Raw genomic sequence first — 19,111 nt, 5'->3', positions numbered from 1 at the left:
TGGTGGACTCAGTAGTGCCCTCCAGTGGCTGGTGTCCCCTAGGCAGCCACCTAAAGCTGCCTAATGGTAGCAGCGGCCCTGCACCTGTAAAAAAAAGGATATGTTTTTAATTTTAACGAATACTAATCTAGCTGTATATTATATAGAGAATCGAATTCTGCCCCAGAGTAAAGATTTTAAATTTTTTGAATTTTAGAATATAACATTTTTACCAGTTCATTCACCCAAGTTCATATTATCTTGTAAAAATTTGTAGAGATTTGATTAGCTGTTGTTATCAGCAGTTTAAGTGCTTGAAACCACTCATGAACTGAATTTACCACAATTTCAGAAGCCAGTTATCTGTAATACCTGCACTAGGGATAAATGTTAAGGTTTACATTTTCCAGCTGCTGCAGAGCTTTCATCCAGAATCGAAGGCCTGAGCAAATAAAGCATATATAAAAGTAGATGTGCCTACTTTTCTGGATTGGCTGGGAGGTTCCAGAATCCTGGGTGGTGATCCCAGGTGCCCAGAAGACTACTCAAGTCTACTGGAGGGGATACGGTCAATATCCCAACACATAGGATGCTGGAGCTTAGAATACCGGCACCGGAATCCTGACAACTATCAAAATCCCGACACTGGCATCCCGAAGGTAAGTAGCAGGGTTAGGGGGAGGATTAGCATTAGGGTTAGACACTAAGGGGAGGGTTAGGCACTAAGGAGGAGGGTTAGATTTATTTTGCAGGGAGGGGGAGGTTAGGATTAGGCACTAGGGGAGGAAGGGAGGGTTAGGGTTAGGATACCTACCAAACAGGGGTTGGTACCCTAACCCTGTCAAGATACCGGCATCGGGACTTCGACCGCTGGGATCCCGAACGCCGGCATCCTGTACCCAACCCCTACAGGAGCTGTCTGATTCCTCCTGGTATCGCCTACTTAACAAGTGAAGTGAGTGGTCAATGATGTGATTTTCACTGTAATCATGGCATTGTATATTGGGGACAGGGCCACGATGACACGATCAGGCTGTTCTGCTCACACACTGCCCACCTATGCCACTCCATGCCCCTGCTGTGCCAAATGGGACCAGTTACAAAGTCAGTAAGTATGGTTTAAACTAGGGGTGAGCGGGTTCGGATTTCTGAAATCCGAAACCCCCCCGATCCGAGGCCGTTCCGAGTCAGGCTCGACTTTTCCCGCCTGACTCGGATCTGAAATCGGGGCAAAACGTCATCATCCCGCCTTCCGGGTCTCGCGGGTTTTGGATCCTATATAAGGTACCCGCGTCGGCGCCATTTTCTCACTCGGCTGTGGACAGTGAAGAGGGAGGGTGGGAGTTAGGGCTGGCTGGGCTGTGTAGTGTAGTGTAGTGCAGAGTAGTGTTGTGCTGTGCTGCTGTTGTCCATAGGGGCTGTGTCCACTACTTCAAAGTCCATAGGGGCTGGCTGGACTGTGTTGTGCAGTCAGTTGTCCATAGGGGCTGTGTCCACTCCAAAGTCCTGTGCAGTGTCCCAGTCCTAAAGGGGTGCTGTAGTGTTGTCCAGGGGATGCTCTGTCCATCAGGGGTGCTCCCCCCAAGTGCTATAAAAAAAAAAAAAAAATTCTGTGTTTGTGAATTGTGTGCGCAGTAGCCGCACGTGCATCAACAAAGTAGTGCCAAGTGTGAGCCTGTGTCATAAGTAAAGGGCCGGCTGGCTTGACCGTTAAAGGGTGCTGTAACCCCCAAAGTACACTCCAGTCCAAACCAAATAAAAAAATATTCTCTGTTTGTGAATTGTGTGCGCAGTAGCCGCACGTGCATCAACAAAGGAGCAGTGCCAAGCGTGTGCCTGTGTCCCATAAGTAAAGAGCCGGCTGGCTCATTTCTTAAAGGGTGGTGTAACCCACAAAGTGCACTACTCTCCAGCAAAAATAAAAAAATATTTTCTGTGTTTGTGTGCGCCTTAGCCGCACGTATATATCAATATAACATAAATGGAGGACCAAACTTTCTCCGATAAAAATAAAATAGGGAAAGATCAAGAACCACTTCCTCCTAGTGCTGTTGCTGCTGCTGGGAGTTGCTCATCATCCCAGAAAGGAAGTAGGAACACCACTACTTTTACTAAACAATTGACCCTCCAACAGTCCCTAGCGATGAGGATGAAGTACGACAGCAGTCATCCTGAAGCAAAACGTGCATCCGGTATCCGCCATTAGTGCAGTGGGATTAAGACAATTGATGGAGGTAGTGTGCCCCTGGTTCCAAAACCCGTCTAGATTCCACCTGCATCCTCAAAGCAGCAGCGACAAGCGTGCGTCTGTCTGTTAAAGGGTGGTGTAACCCTCAAAGTGTGCTCCACAAACAATAAAAATATTCTTCTTTTTTTTTCTGTCTTTGTGAAATGTGTGGGCTGTAGCCGCACCTGTATCCTTAAAGCAGCAGCGACAAGCGTGCATCTGTCTGTTAAAAGATTACATCGGTGACAGCATCCAAGTAGGCATATCAGACAGTCCGTACCTGTACTGGCAGGAAAAAGAAGCAATTTGGAGGACCGTGTACAAACTGGCTCTATTTTATCTGAGTTGCCCCCCCTCCAGTGTGTACTCCGAAAGAGTGTTTAGTGCAGCCGGGAACCTTGTCAGTGAAAGGCGTAGGAGGTTGCTTCCACAAAATGTGGAGAAGATGATGTTCATAAAATGAATTATCAACTCTTCCAGGGAGACCAGCCTCCAGAACGTACAGAGGGACCTGTGGTTGTGGATTCCAGCAGGGACGAATTAATACTCTGTGAGGATGAGGATGTACACAACACTGAAGAGGGTGAGGAATCGGTGGATGAGGACGACATCTTGCCTCCGTAGAACCAGTTTGTGCAGGGACAGATTAATTGCCAGCTTGTTTTGTGGGGGCCCAAACGAACCAATCATTTCAGCCACAGTCGTGTGGCAGACCCTGGCGCTGAAATGTTTGGTTTGTTAAAGTGTGCATGTCCTGTTTATACAACATAAGGGTGGGTGGGAGGGCCCAAGGACAATTCCATCTTGCACCTCTTTTTTTTCTTTGAATTATGTACTGTTTGGGGCCTAGTTTTTCAAACTGCCATCCTGTCTGCCACTGCAGTGTCACTCCTAGATGGGCCACGTGTTTGTGCCGCCCACTCGTATCTCTTAGCATAGTCATCCAGCTACCTCGGTGCAACCTTTTGGATATAAAAACACTATTGTGAGGTGTTCAGAATAGACTGGAAATGAGTGTAAATTAAGGTTATTGAGGTTAATACTAGCATAGGAGCAGAAAAACCTACAAATTCTGTGATTTTAGCTGTTTTTATGCTTTTTTAAAAATAAAATACAGATCCAAAACACAAAACCCAGAACCCAAAACACGGAAGGATGGTTTTGGCAAAACCAATCCAGATCCAAAACACGAAGAAAGATCCAGATCCAAAACCAAAACACGAAAAGTGGCCGGTGCACACCCCTAGTTTAAACTGATGAAGTTCAGCCACATTACTTTGTGAGCACTCAGCCTTCTAGTAAAAGATTCTTAAATCAAAAAGGTTCTAACATGGCTGTTTACTTCTGACACCAGGCACTGTTTCCTCAATTATAAGGAGAACTGTCTAAAGTTTGACCCAATAAGCCTTTAAAAATGCTTTATAATACATTTCTGGCCATGAACCATTATAAAAGAAAAAGTAATTTGATTAAAAAAAAGAGTTCTTTTACTGTACATATCAATTAACAATAACATCCCTTACCACACAGAACTAAGTTATGTTTTAGAAAATGATTCCGTATTGAAAACACATAGGGGTAAATTTACTAAAGTGAGCGTTTTTAGAAGTGAGTTTTAGAAGAGATGTTGCCCATAGCAACCAATCAGATTTTACTTAACATTTGACTAGCACCTTCTAGAAGGTAACAACTAGAATCTGATTGGTTGCTATGGGAAACAACTCTTCTTAAATTCATTTCTAAAACGCTCACTTTAGTAAATTTACCCCATATTATAGAAACTGAATTACAAATATCAATAAAAGTATAGTGTACTTAAATTGCAATGAAAAGCATGATTATTTAGATATGTCATGCAGAGTTTAATGAGGGACACACCAAGTCAAACCAAATAAGGTTTTTTGTTCGATTAGGAAGTGAGTAAAGACTGAGACATTGAGTGCATGTGGTTTATTTAGATTTAGCAAATATTTTTGATAGCATGCCACACAGACAGCTATTGCATTAATTAGCTTCTATTGACTTGAGTTGAGAATAACACTTGCACTTAGAAAACAAACGGAAGGCTACATTCCCAGATCTGTTATTAGTGGAACATACTCCATCCACCTCATACGGTACTTCTTTTTAATTTGTTTATTAATGGCATTGAAGTTGGCATGGAAAGCAGTATCCTTCTGCTGGCTGATGACACAAAATTATACAACCTAGTAAAATTTGGAACAGCATGTGTTTTCTCTGCAGAAAGATTTTGCACAATGTGTTACTATGATAAGAGTAGGGAGATGGAAGGTCATTTCAGTACTTATTCCATGAATTAGTACTTGTAAAAAAGCCCCATCCTTTACGATCTGTGACTTAAAGGGGGATTTTCCACTTTTTCATCTTGCTAATCACCCCAGAGTTCAGTCCTTTAAATGGGGTCCTCCATGGTCCACATCTTCAGACATCAGTGAGAAGAAAGTGCTGTTACACAGCATGCTGAGAAAGTCTGCACAGAAAGAGAATATAAAGATATGTATGAAATCCCTTATAATAGGCAAAATTAAGCAAAGGCTATATTGAAGCTAACAAGACTTTAAAATAAAGTCCAGCGTTTAGGAAAAATTATTTTTGACATCCTAATTCATTTGAAGTACTAGGCAAAACAAGTGAGTACCTGCAGGCCATGGTGACTGATGACTGGAGAAATAATAGTAAAATCTATATAATTAACTTTTTCTCAAAATTCCATGTTAACCTAACCTTAGACATTCCAACTTGAAGAATGTTACCAATGAGAGCTCTATCGGGACCTAATGCAGATCCGAATGCACATGTCATTGCAGCTGCAATCTCCCACAGATCACAATTGTGAAAATATGTTAATGACTCATTTGCTGTCCATTGCTTAGAGATGACTTTCTCACAATTCTCTTATTCCAAGTCTGTCTTTTAGGGGCACATTTATAACACTTCTCAGATTCGGATGAGATAAATTTGCAAATGTGATATTTGAATACATTGCAAGGATATATTAAATATTGCTTGCAGGAGCAGAGTTGCAAAAAATCTCTGTCCCTGCAAATCTCTACCCTGCACCTCTATGGCTATTTTTTATTCAGGGACAGATGATTGGAGAACTGGTGAGCTCATCTGTGACCCCGGTCAGCTGATCACCGGGCTTCTGCTCTGTGGCCTCGGTCAGCTGCTGTTTGCTGTAAACTGAGATGCGGTCACCAGGCTCCTGCTCTGTGACCCCAGTCAGCTGCTGTGCGCAGTAACCTGAGATATTGGCATCTCAGTTTACAGCACAATGCAGCTGATTGGGTTCACAGAGCAGGAACCTGACAGTCAGCTGACTGGAGTCACAAAGGAACTCACCAGATCACCGGTCCCTGGGGGCAGGTAGGTTTTTTTTTTCCTTTAAATATATTGTTTCAGTGATCAGCTGATTACAGGCACTGACTTCCGGCTCTGCTCTGTCTGTCAGTGAAACGGGAATAGTTCTAATAATGCCATCTCCATGTGGCGTTACTATCGCAGGGCTCCCCCATTATTTGCTTACATTTTTATTTTAGTAAATTTGAGCAGATCACATTTCCCATTACAAGAGAAATGCAATCTACTTACTAAATGCATGTGAATGTAAGGGCTACATTCAAGTGATACTAAAGTATGTGAAAAGGGTGTGGAAACACCCATTTTCACATTATTTTAGAAAAAATAATATTCATAAATATGCCCGTAAGCCATCACTCCATGGTCTCTCTCTGTGCACTTTGTCTAAGTTCTTATCTGAGCTTCTCTACTCCTGCCTCCAGCAATAACAAAGTTCCTGCCACCTGCAGGTTTCTTCTCTGGGACAAACATCCTGTCTGTCTATTTCCAAATGGTCCTCTGCAAAGGGCTTCCCAATACCCTTCTTGAATGTATTCTGTGGTTCATTCTAACCTACTCATAGATGTGGTCACACACCCCCTTTTTGGGTTTTGTGGGGAAGGTCATGTATTACCAGGCCCAGGTGAAGAAATAGCACCATCTAGCACGTTATCACCACACATTCCCTCCTCATCTCACAATCTATTGGGTGAATGACTTTGGGATGAGGTGATTCATGCCAATATTATTCTTCCATAACTTGGTCCAGATCTTTACACTACTCCAAGACCATACTTATTTTTATTCTATTTGGTGCTCTCATCTTCAATTTTCCTTTGTCCCTTTTCTGTTTGCACCTTTGTGACCTTGGCTCTGGAGATTCTTTCATCTGAGAGTTTCTCCTACTCTCTTGCAACTGTTTCTCATGGTGATAGTTAGGCAAACTTTCTTAACCATACAATATGCTACTGCCATGAGTGCTCTCTTGCAATTTTCCAAAAATAACTGTTTTCATGGTGTCATCACATACAAGCACTTCATTCTTGTTTCTTAAAACTTTAATAAATGTATCTGCATTTTTCCTTACAAATTTTCCACATAAAGGGGTCTATTCTTTAATATACCAACTCTCCGCGAGCTCCAGAGCAATTTATTATTGCTCCAACGCGGAGACAGCTGATATGAAAATCAGCTGTCTCTATGAGCGGCTTTACTGCTCTTTTCTGAGCAATGAATCTTTTCACTGCTCCTTTAGGAGCAGTGAGACAAGTGCGTCTGCGTGACCTACAGGTCACGAATGCGCACAAGAGCCCTGACATCCAGCGGAAGGAGCTGGACAGGGCGGAGGGATCCACATTTGTGGTTTACCTCCTGTCTTGCCCATGTGGGTTAGACTTCATGGGTAAGACAGAGAGGCAATTCAAGGAGAGGATGGCTCTCCATAGATCAGCCATCAGGGCCGCATTATCTACTGGCCACATTGATCAACCTGTAGCTCAGAATTGCCTGATGGCCATGCACGAAGTGGCTAACATCCGTGCGAGGATCATAGATCACCTCCCAGTTAACATCGGGGGGGGGCAAATAGACCTAGAAACCTGTTACAGTTAGAGTGCCATTGGATAGACAGGCTGGATACATTAGCTCCGAGGGGACTCAATGAAACATTGGGGCTCCAATGTTTTTTTATGAAGACCCTTATGATGCTTACTATGATTGACAGCTATTTTGTAAACAGTAATAAAGTGCATTATTCGAATAGAGTTTAATGCTATATTAGATCTCTGTATGACATTCGGACTTACCTCTCATGAGAACACTATTGGATTATTTATATAGTATTATGCGAGTATGTTCGTAATATTTATTGGATAGTGGCCCTTAAGGCAGTAGTTAGTACTCACTAGTCATTTGAACGCAGTACTTATTTTGATACGGTTTTAACTATTTATGTTTGTGGTATTGTTTTACAGGTTGCCATGGCTACATGTATGTGCCAGTGCATACTCCCTGGAAGCCATGGCGATCTGATGTCACTGAAGCCGCGACGCTTGGAGCTTCTGCGTCACAGAAAGCAGATGGGCAGCGGCGGTGGTCCAGGTGAGTGTACTGAGGGTGGTAATTGTACAATGTGGTGGGGTAAATATATGTGTGCACTATGTATGATGTATTATCCCTGATGACGAGCATAAACGTTTATTGAGTCGCTGAGTGCCGCCTTGGATTGATTAGGAGATATAGATATATATTTATATTAAGATATGGTCCGCCACTCAGAGATATGCACAACTCAACTTGCCTGGGTGCACAACCAGAGGGATAATACGTGAGATGAAAAAACGGCAGGCTCTCAACAGGACTGTACAGCTGATAAATAATGTAGCCAGATGGAGCCGGTATATAGGTCAACGTTTCAGCAGACTAACTGCTTTTATCAAGACATACATGGTAAAAGTCAACAGCATACATATGTAGACTCACCCAGTGTTCATCACCTCCATGGAGACCCCAGCCGCTGCGCCGCACGATGATGTCACCACCTGGGACACACCAGCGCTCGTGCATGCTGAGGGTGCGTGGTCAATCACCCGTGCCATCACCATGGCTACAAAACAATAACAAATGACAGTACAGATATTGCATGAGACGGAGAGTTAGCATCACCGCACCAAAACTCAGATTGAACAGGCTAAAGCATGATAATGTTAGCATACATAATATCCGAGCTGCAGATATACTAATAACACCTAAAGGGTGCACAGATATCTTATATCAGGCCAATGAAAATGAAAATAGCATATAAATTACCATGTAAATTGGGATCACCAAAGAAACAATAATTACTGCTACAGAGAACCTAAGCCACATTAAAGGTAACAAGTAAGAGATAAATTCTCATTGAGGCCCATCGGATGCACAGTCTGCAGGGTATGCAATTGGGAAGCCGACTGCCTAAATACCGGCAGCCGGCTTCCCGACTGCCATATCCCGGCAAGGGTGAAATGCCGGGCGTCTAGATGTAGACGCCCACATTTCCCCGACGCCGGGAGACCGGCATCCCGATCGTAGTGATGCCAGGCTCCCGGGAGGGACTTAGGGTTAGGCACCCCCCCGGGAGGGTTAGGGTTAGGCTAGGGGGAAGAAGGGTTAGGGTTAGGCACCCCCGGGGGGGACTTAGGGTTAGGCACCCCCCCGGGGGATTTAGGTTTAGGCAGCGGGGAAGGGGATGGTTAGGGTTAGGCACCCCTAAGGAGGGTTAGGGTTAGGTTAGTAGATACTCACCTATTCACGATTGGGATTTCCAGCGCTGTCGGGCTTCCGCTGCTCCGAACTCTGCTCATGTCGGGCTGACGCTGTAGGAAATCTGATCCTGCCAGAGCTGGAATTTGTTTATCCGTGGAAACTATAGGTCACATCGCCTTAGCGGTCTGCATCAGATCACGACTACCCATAGAATATCGGACCAAAGCCCTATATATAAAAAAAATCTACCTTTGTCCCGTTTTCATCTAATAACAACATCAAATGTTTTATCAATTATATGGACAACACCATTGAAAATTACAAGCCCGATAAAGAGAATTACAAATCGAGCCTTACCTACTTGGAAAGACAGGCATTGAAAAACTTGGGCACCTATCAGGACATTACAATTCATCCAGCTGATAAGGGTGGGGGCATCGTGGTGCAAGATATATCAGCATACAAAACTGAGGTATATAATCAACTTAATGACCCAACAGTTTATGAGGTGCTATCAAGAGATCCGACGATGATCTTCAAAAATGAGCTGGATGTCTTTTTAACTCAAGCAGTACATAATAACATTATTGATCAATACACCAAAGAAGCTTTAACTCAGCCATTTCCTAAAATTCCTACCTTGTATACCATGATGGACACTGGGTGAGTCTATATATGTACGCTGTTGTCTTTTACCATGTATGTCTTGATAAAAGCAGTTAGTCTGCTGAAACGTTGATCTACATACCGGCTCCGTCTGGCTACATTATTTATCAGCTGTACAGTCCTGTTGAGTGCCTGCCGTTTTTTCATCTCATATAATATATATATATATATATATATATATATATATATCCAGAATAAACTCATAATTATCAACCAATTAGTGTATTAAACATGTAAATTAAAATTGCCTGAAAAATTTATCCACTAGACTAATGCTGGGTACACACGGAACAATCATCAGCGATAACAATATCGCTGAACGATCTTCCTTTAAAAATCCTGGAGTGCTGGATGAACGATATTGTTCATCCACACCCAAAAACCACCAACAATCAACGATCGCGGATCCCTATGGAGACAGAACGATATCTTCCAGATTGGCTTGCTTGCATGAACGATGGTAGATATCATTAATGTCCAGCGGGAGCGCACATCGTTGGTCGTTCGTTGCATACACATGGAACGATATCATTATCGTTCATGTCGTTAAGATATATCGTTCCGTGTGTACGCACCTTAAGTGATATTGTCCTAGATATAGTAAACAGTGATCAAGTGGGCTTTTTAAAACATTGTAATACTTCCTACAATGTTATCTAATAGCAATCAATGGTCCTGTGCCTAGATATATGATAAGCTTTCAACACTTAATTGGATACTTTTATTCAGTTATTTCTAGTAAATTTATAACAGCAGTTCCCTGTGCACAAACCCAACCAAAAGGATGCAGCTCATATTTGGTTAATCAGAGCAAATAGTGATAAGGTGTGGATTACCACAAGGATGATTTGCATCTCCTTTACGGTTTACAATAGAATGGAATTTCTTGCTGATACAGTTAGAAAAAAATAAAGTGACCTAGGACATTCTTATTTGTAACAAAGAATGTAAATGTCACCTGCTACAGCTAAATGAAACAAAATCATCTTGAAAGAATAAGTTAAAATAATTTTGACAAGACAATTACATATACTATGTAGGGACAAATATTCCTATTAATCCTTCATCTCTTTATTGGGTCAAAAATAAAAACTGTAGTTGAAATTAAAAATATTTTTCTAAATGTGGGACAATAACCAAAAGTCCTGGTTTCACAAGTTCCACTCACCTTTCAAGACAGACCTCACTTTATCTGAATATTAATCAACCCATTTTAAAATCACTTATTATTTATTAGTGTGGAAACTAAATATATGAAAGAAAAAATGTGCGATATGCACACGGCTGTTACACTACCCTGTGTCGGGAGCTGCTATGTGCAAGATAAGCCCAATCTCTCTATTAGGATATCAATTAGTAAAAGAAAATGTGCACAGAGCGCTCACCTATGTGTACCCTCTACAGATGATATATTGAACTATTATGTTGTTCGTGTATTTCCCAACAACAGGTATATGAATAAATGAAGAGTGCCTCAATACTATATCAATTTAAAATTACTAATATTTATTGAAAAAAAATGGGAGACAATGCTCCGTTGGGATGAAAAGAATGGTGGGTGTGCCAGTGTGTGGCCTGGGAGGTTAGTCTGCTCTTTTAGGGTGCCTCCATCCATAGCCTTCCTACGTTATGCTGCACCACAAGGAGTGTGTAAATACACAGCTTGGTATCTGCGGATCTTAAAGGGGTCTGGAGATAGAGGACCTCATTCAGAGTCGGTCTAAGCGGCCGCACGGGAAAAGGGGCCGGATATGCAAATGATTCCCTCGCAAGTTGCGTCCCTAAGTTCGGATCGGTAGCTGGCTGACCAAGGGGAGGAAGCGGCCGGAATTAAAAAAAATACGCCCCCTTCTCGTACGCATTGCACGTCATTTCCGGGCATATAAGGATTAATCGAGACCATCGGCACTGGTCGTAGAACTTAAGGTTGACCATACCCTCTCTTAAGCTCTACCATCATGTCAGTGTAAAAACCTCCCATGTCACATGTGCCATGAAGCTACTTTGTTAATTCTGCACTCCCATAAACCATATGCACTCCCATAAAACGCCGTTCGCATAATTAGGCACGCCTGCGTTCGGATCTCCACTCCCCCGTTTTCAAGCACCTTCCCCTGTTACCACCCACAAATGCCTCAATCTGTCACTCAAACTACCGACCTGGCTGTGTTCAAGGAGAGAGAAATTTCTGATCGTAGCGGCTAGTTTGCGCACGCGCATTGCGAACTTTACGCATGCGCAGTATAGCGAACATCGGTGGCGTACGACCGTGCGCCCGCTTCGACCCACTCTGAATGAGGTCCAGAGTGTGTAAATACACAGCTTGAGACTATCTCCAGACTCCTTTAAGACCCGCAGATACTCAAGCTGTGTATTTACACATTCCTTGTGGTGCAGCGTAACGTAGGAAGGCTACAGATAGATGCTCCCTAAAAGAGCCGCCTAACCTCCCAAGCCACACACTGGTGCGGCTTATGTGGCACACCCACCATCCTTTTCATCCAATCGGAGCATTGTGTCTCCCATTTTTTCAATAAATATTTTTAATTTGAAATTGATATAGTATTGAGACACTATTCATTTACCTGTTGTTGGGACATACATGAACATAATAGTGGGATTGATCATCTGTAGATGGTATACATAGGTGAGCTCTGTAGTATGGTAATTGATCTGGATCACTCTAAAGTATTTTCCTTGGTTTGGTCCATGTGGGAAATCTAACTTATGTTATACTATTAAGTTAATAATATCAATATCACTCCACCACAATGATTTTATTTTTTTTAAATAAAAATAGTTTTCAAGCTTAAATTATTGGAATGACCTCTTGAGCAAAAGTGGATAGCTCACTAGTTCATTTAAATTATGGGTCTAGAGGTCTTGTGATATTTAGTGTCCTTTATAAAATTACTTTGTGAGGCATTGAACCAGTCTGGCTAATTGTTAAAGTTAGTAGCTTAACATTTTAAATTTATATATTTCATAAACCATTGAAATTTGTTTATTTAACTACTTGTAGCAACAGTGATTTCCATTTATATGCCTACTGATCAGCGATAAAAAGGAGTATCATATTGGAAGTATTTGGTTGATAAATAAAATCTAGTCCCTTACAATAAAAGATACATCTTTGTAATCAAGAAATCAACAAATGGTGTTGAGTGTCACCCTTCATACCTAAGCAGCATGTTCTGGACAAAGGTACAACCTAATTAGCATCTGCACAAGACAGTGCGCCAGCAGATGGGGGACTGCGTTATAGCCCGTTCAGGGAAAAATACTATATCCCACAAGTGAAACATAGTACAATTCTTGGGAGACATTCCGAATTGCTCCATCTTCTTTTGTCTTCCTGCAAACAGATTCATGTTCATTTATTTACTTTTTAGTTTATAAGAAAATTATTTGCCTAAAACTATCTTTGAATGTAATTTTTATTATTTTTTTTTATATACTTTCAGCATTGTAAGTATCTTTCTCATATTAAACTTAATTTATTAAGATTGGTCTCTGTGATTCTTAGAACAGCAATACAAAATACAGTAGCACCTGTGAAAAACTATTACATTGATCATGAGCAACCACTATTTTGCATTGCTGCTCTGAGAGGCATGGATGAGAACAGCATTATGAGGGTGTGCTGGTGCTGGTTCCTGTAGTGCTAGGTCTCTGGTGTACCCTCAGGCGAGTTGGCTCTCAACTTAAATATATCTATGTATGTGCTGTTATGCAGGGGTGTATCTACCCATTGGCCAGGATGGCACTCGCCAGGGGCGCCGGCCAACGGGGGGCGCCATCTGGGGTGCCTCCCGTGGCCAGGGTTTGAATCAAGACAGGGCCGCTAGGACTGCAGTCCCAGGTACGCCCCTGGGACAGCAGCGATGAGGCGCACATGACTTCATGCGAGCCTTGTTAAAAATTTAAAAAAAAGCTTTATTTATTCTATGTACCAGGCAGCCGCCGGCAAGCGATCTAGGAGCTTCCTAGATGTCAAGGTCTGGGCAACCGCTATCGCATACCGGCGGCTGCCTGGTAGGTACATAGAATAAATAAAGGCTCGCGTGGTGTCATGACGTCAGGTGCGCCTCATCGCTGCTGCTGCACTGAGGACCCGCCGAGTCACATGCTGAAGTTGGTAAGTATTTGTGGGCTGCTGGGGGCCGGTGGCTGGATGGTGGGGGCCAGGGACTGGAGCCGGGGGCTGGATGCGTGGTGACAGGGACTGGAGCAGGGGGGATAGGGACTGGAGCCCCACATTACAGGCAGGTTAATGGCTGGGGAGACAGGAGGGGGGTGACTGGGGAGACAGAAGTGGGATGGTGGGGTTGGGGAGAGAGAAGAGGGATGGCTGGGGAGACAGGAGGGGGTTGTTGGGGCTGGGGAGACAGGATGGGGATGTTGGGGAGACAAAAAGGGGGCAGCCTGAAGAAACAGAATGGGGTGCTGGCTGATAAAACATGGGGGTTGGTTGGGGATACAGAAGGAGGATTGGCTGTAGAGACGTTATAAGTACAGAGTAATTATTCAGAAAATATGGGGGGAGGGGCGCCAGTCCATTACTTTGCCAGGGGCACTCGGACCCCTAGATACACCCCTGCTGTTATGTGGCACAGCAGTATGCAAGTATATGACCCAGAGTGAGTGCTATAATCATGTAGTGTTAGGGACGCCTGTACAGAGAAGCCATGACCTGGCCCGTCGCTTAATCATGTATTTGCAAATATATGAAACAAAGGTCTCTGAATTTCGACTTTCATTTAGTAATCAAGTCTTTATGCAGCATGATGGAGAGAATATATTTTTTTTTTTTTAGGTTTCTCTTTATTTTCTCTGTGATTCTTATCAGATTTGTTTTACCTGTGGATTCGGCTAATCCATGAAAAATATCTTTAGTACAGTTTATCATATGGGTAATTAGAACTAGTACTGAACTGTAGTTGTAGGGAGGACTTAAGGCTTCCTACTGTAGTTGGAGTGAGTAGCTCCTGAAACATCGTTAGTGATGGCAGAGAATTACTAGTGAGTGAGATAGATACTGGGAAGTGTCAGACCCACATCATACAGGCTCAAGTGAGTGCTGATCTTGACAAAGTTATGGACAGCAGTTAGAGATTGGAGTATTTTACAACTGGGTCATGTGTCATTACAGGATATAAAAATAAGTTTATATATTAAGCTGAACAGTTTTAGGTGAATAATCAAGTAAATATTGCTCTTCCTATGGCTTAATAAGGGTTTTGGTCAATTCAATCAGTGTTGAAATATAGGTAAAGTAAATTGTTGTATAAAACAAAAGCTGTCCGGCTTTGTGTATATTGTATGCAAAAGCAACTAGTATGTATACTGCATGCAATTTTTTTTTATGCATTTGCACCCCTTGCACTGTAGCATGGTTTGTTCGGGTGCAAAGTTACTGTAGTTGCATCTATTGCTTCATTCAACTCTGAATTAGCAAAACACTTATTTGCATATAGAATTCACTCTGTACATAGGAGTGTATTTCCAAGTATACCCAAATAGAGGCGAATATTAGTATGATCAATTAAAATAAATAATTTTTGCTTTATATTATGAATGGAGGCCCTCAGTAGGTGAAGAAGCTGTGCTGGCTAGCAAGGTGATACCAGAGTGGGTAATAAAAAAATAATACAGTATTTGGGAGGCTGAAATGATGAAAGTTTTGCCATATACAGTACATAGCATGGGTACAGGTATACAATTTTACGATGCTAAAAATGAGGACATTTATGAAGATATGATGAAATGGATGCATGCTTCTGATATGTGATCAAGAATTGTAGGGAAACATTTTATTTGTATGTCAATAAAGAGATCCTTGAAAGGCAATAATAATTATATCATATACGGGGGATAAACTCTTATGTATATTTAAATTGGTATAGCAAATTGCGCTCCAGGAACTAGTGCATTAATATATGCAGAAATGCTAAGATGACAAATTATGAATACAACCAATAAGTATACAAATTAACTTTACTTCTGCAATGCTGATGGAAGTATGCCCTAGACAAAGTACTAAACAAAACTAAAATAAGAGTATATAGACCATACAAAAATTATAATAAAAAATAAATAAAAACAAGAATATGAAAAAAATACGATATACCAAAAGATTACAAAAATACAAACAAACAAAGTAAGAAATTAGCAAATTCTTCTGGAAAAATTATATATATTATCAGTCTCATGTAATACCAAATTGAAAGTCATAAATCCAGGTAATTTGAAGTAATTGATGGAAATGTCTCAATAGAGGGTGGCGTCCCACACCTCTGTTCTGTGAAGTGCTTTTTATCCAGGTTTTGCAGTGGTGTCATTATACGCATCGGAGCCGGGGAGGAAGGTCCGGAGCACTTTACATTTGCCATTCAAGGCAGTACTCCTCATCTGTCTACCACTGGCCAGTGATAACCTAAGGCATCCTCCGATACATATAATTATACCACTGCAAAACCTGGATAAAAAGCACTTCAAGGCTTGTTTCTGTCGGAGCTCAAACAGGAAGCCCTGTGGATATTGAGCACACCAGCGGGGTGAGCATAAATCTAGTTGCTGTTTAGAACTGGCCAGTTCACAAACTGAGTATCATTACGGTACATTTGCAGTTTTCAATCCATCATGCATATAGGAGGATGATCAATCACCTGTTTGAATAGCAGGATAAATCCTCATTGACATTTCTATTTATGCTAGAATACGGACGGTATTAGGACATTTCAATTAAGGGATAGTGGCATTTAACATATAGAGATATATTTAATATAATTATTGTATGAGGTGCTGTGCATTATAGTAATTTAAGCAACTGCAATTAATCTTTAGGTTATCTCAACATGTATTTTACTATATGCATTATGTGATATATGTGTAATTTTTACTTTTTTTTATTTATTATGTGTACGATGAAATATACTATGTTTTATTGATTGAGTCCTGAACAATCTTTACACAATTAATGGTTGCTGTGCTTTATCTGCCATTTCACATCTTGTGGTTGATTTCTATTAGCGCAGAGGTTTTCTATATAGAGATTTCTCTATATAAATCTCACTAGGCTGTATCACTCCGCCACTCTCTGCAGCCATTTCCTCAGCAACAAAGTGGGAGAGTGGGAACCCTAGAAACTCCTCATGGCCTACAGCAGTTTATAATTAAACTAGTTCCAGCACAGCTATATTCGTGAATAAAATATCATTAGTTTAACACATACTAATAAATCAGGTTACCACTAATAAAATAATACAGTACATACATATTTTTAGTTAGTAATTACAGGGTAACAATGTTTTATTTAGGATATCTTCCCCACATGAGCTGTGGTGCTCCCCTTATCCCTTCAACTCAACTTAATAATATATACAATTCTAACCAAGGGTTACATGTAACAGACAAATAGCCACATTTGTGCACAATAAAATATTCTTCATAACTGCATCTTTTACACTTTCATAAATTACCTTTGTCACAAATCAAATCGGCTGCTTCCTGCACATTTCCCTGCTGCTTTGAGATTTTTAATTTTAACTTTTTATTATTCATGGGAAAGGGGATTGTTATTTACATGTTTCTATTTAAATACAATGTTATGCATTTGTCATTCATTCACCTTTCTAAACAGTACCAATGTATTTTTCTTTCATGCTAATTACTTGGAGCAGCAGCTGCATATACTGATCTACACTATAAGACTTCATGCCAGGTATTCCTGCTTATGGAAACCAAAGCACGATTTTATTAAATCTTTGCAAAATTGGTGATAGTTTAGCGTAAATCCTTTAATAACATAAATAGCTTTTAAGAGCTGATTGGCTGACACACATCACAGTTTCCACATGTACAGCTATTTTTCAAGTAGAAAAAAAAGAACAGATGTTTTAAAAGTTTCCACTAGTTGCATAGCAAAAAATATCTGCAGGGGTTAATATCACCTTTCAGAATAGATAAATACAAATAAAGGGATTTTATTTGGATGTTATGCAGTTACAACTGAAATAAAAACAGAGTATTGTAAAAGATAGCAAAAAGTTACAAATAGTTTTCATTTGCAATTGTTTTTGATTCTGTTGCTAATGCAGTCTGTGAAATATTGTTGGCCTACGTGCATCCTCCTATGAAGCTAGTGCTGCTTCTCAGTGGATAGACACTGTATTGCAGCAAAACACAATTGTAAGTGGGATAAGTGCTAATATAGCATTTCATTTAGGTTTTAGTGTTTGCGCAAGTGCATTATGTTTAGTAAAATGCAATGACCAGCTAAAGCAGTGGTTTGTAACATTTATAAGTGATCATATCCCTTCGGTTTTCATAATTTGTTCTGGTCTATTATTTATAAAAAAAAAATGTAACCTTATTCACAAAACACAGGCACCTTTAAGATTGCCTTTATCAAAAACAGAACTATAACAAGTTTGCAATGGACTTTGAACAATGGACAAATCTTAATTCTGAAATATATTTGAACATGCTGCAAGACACGAACATGCCATACCTGTTGAGCGAGGATGGAGAATTTCTGGCATATTTTCAGCAAAACAGGGCACCACCCTATTGTATCTGTATGCGGCGATGGATGGATCAGCAGTTTCCGGGTTCCAGTATTGGTCGCTGTTATAGCAAGGAGTGGCTTCCGAGGTCCCCAGATGTCAGCCCACTTCATTTTTACCTGTGGGGACACTTGAGAACCATGGTTTACCAGGAAAAGATATGAAGCATAAATCAACTAAAGGAATTATGAAATGCCATTTTGTGTATAACACCAGATTGACACTCACCATGAATGGGAGAACTGCTTCCATATGTTTTTTTCAAAGTAATGACAACCATATAGAGCATACTTTGTAAATAAAATTATATTTTGTTAAACAGTGTTAATTTTCAATATGTGTGGAATCTTCTTTATGTATAGACTTTTGAATCACCCTGTCATATAAACTTCAGAATTTTATTCTCATCAAAAAACGCAAACAAATATACTTACCTTAATAAGCAGAACACTCAGACAGGGACATAACTAGAAATGGGCAAGCAATTTTGCTCGGAATGATGCCCTGCAGCCTAAGGAACTGCTACCAGGAGTGTCCTTAGGACACAATGGGGTAAATGTAAGATAGAGGCACTTAACGTGCCACTATAACGCTTCCCGCTTCGCCTCTTTACCGAGGCGAAGCAGGAAGCACTACCGATGAGATGTATGAACATCTCATCGGCCGGAGAGGGGGAGCGTTAACTCCCCTCCTCCTGCGCTATCTGCTAGACAACACAGCGCATCAGCCTAATGCTGATGCACTGTGTGTCAATCTCGGCCGGCTCCACTGAGCATGCGCGGGATCTCGCAAGTATTGCGAGATCCCCGCGCACAGCCTGGAGCCGGCAGCTACCGCAGCAGAGACAGCGCTGTCCCTGCTGTGGAGATAGGGCAGCGCCAGGCTGTAGCTGTTGATAGCGACAGCTACAGCAGGTTGAACGGTCAGGCGATCTGACCATTCATACATGGCCCAGGCTATCGGCGCTATCTTGTAGATAGCAGCGCCGATAATGGCAGGGGCGCATAGCACAGAACATGTGCTGATACCGCTTCTGGGCTTCACACATCTCCCCCAATGGACGCTCAGC

The 19,111-nt window shown here is 41.4% G+C and overlaps 1 long non-coding RNA gene across 1 annotated transcript; it reads right to left on the bottom strand.

Annotated features, from left to right (window-relative positions):
* Positions 1 to 4,188: 4,188 nt before the first annotated feature.
* Positions 4,189 to 18,463, bottom strand: LOC148543045 (uncharacterized). The gene is made up of 3 exons (XR_015870297.1): positions 17,988 to 18,463; positions 8,048 to 8,171; positions 4,189 to 4,697 (listed from the first exon to the last, which is right to left on the bottom strand). It is a non-coding gene; the product is annotated as an uncharacterized LOC148543045 (long non-coding RNA).
* Between the last annotated feature and the right edge of the window lie 648 nt (positions 18,464 to 19,111).

This window comes from Taudactylus pleione, unplaced genomic scaffold (genome assembly GCF_031769625.1).
Source record: "Taudactylus pleione unplaced genomic scaffold, aTauple2 ptg000006l, whole genome shotgun sequence".
Lineage (NCBI taxonomy): Eukaryota > Metazoa > Chordata > Amphibia > Anura > Myobatrachidae > Taudactylus > Taudactylus pleione.
Note: the sequence above shows the minus strand (reverse complement) of the source record. Positions and strands in the feature narration are given on the sequence as shown.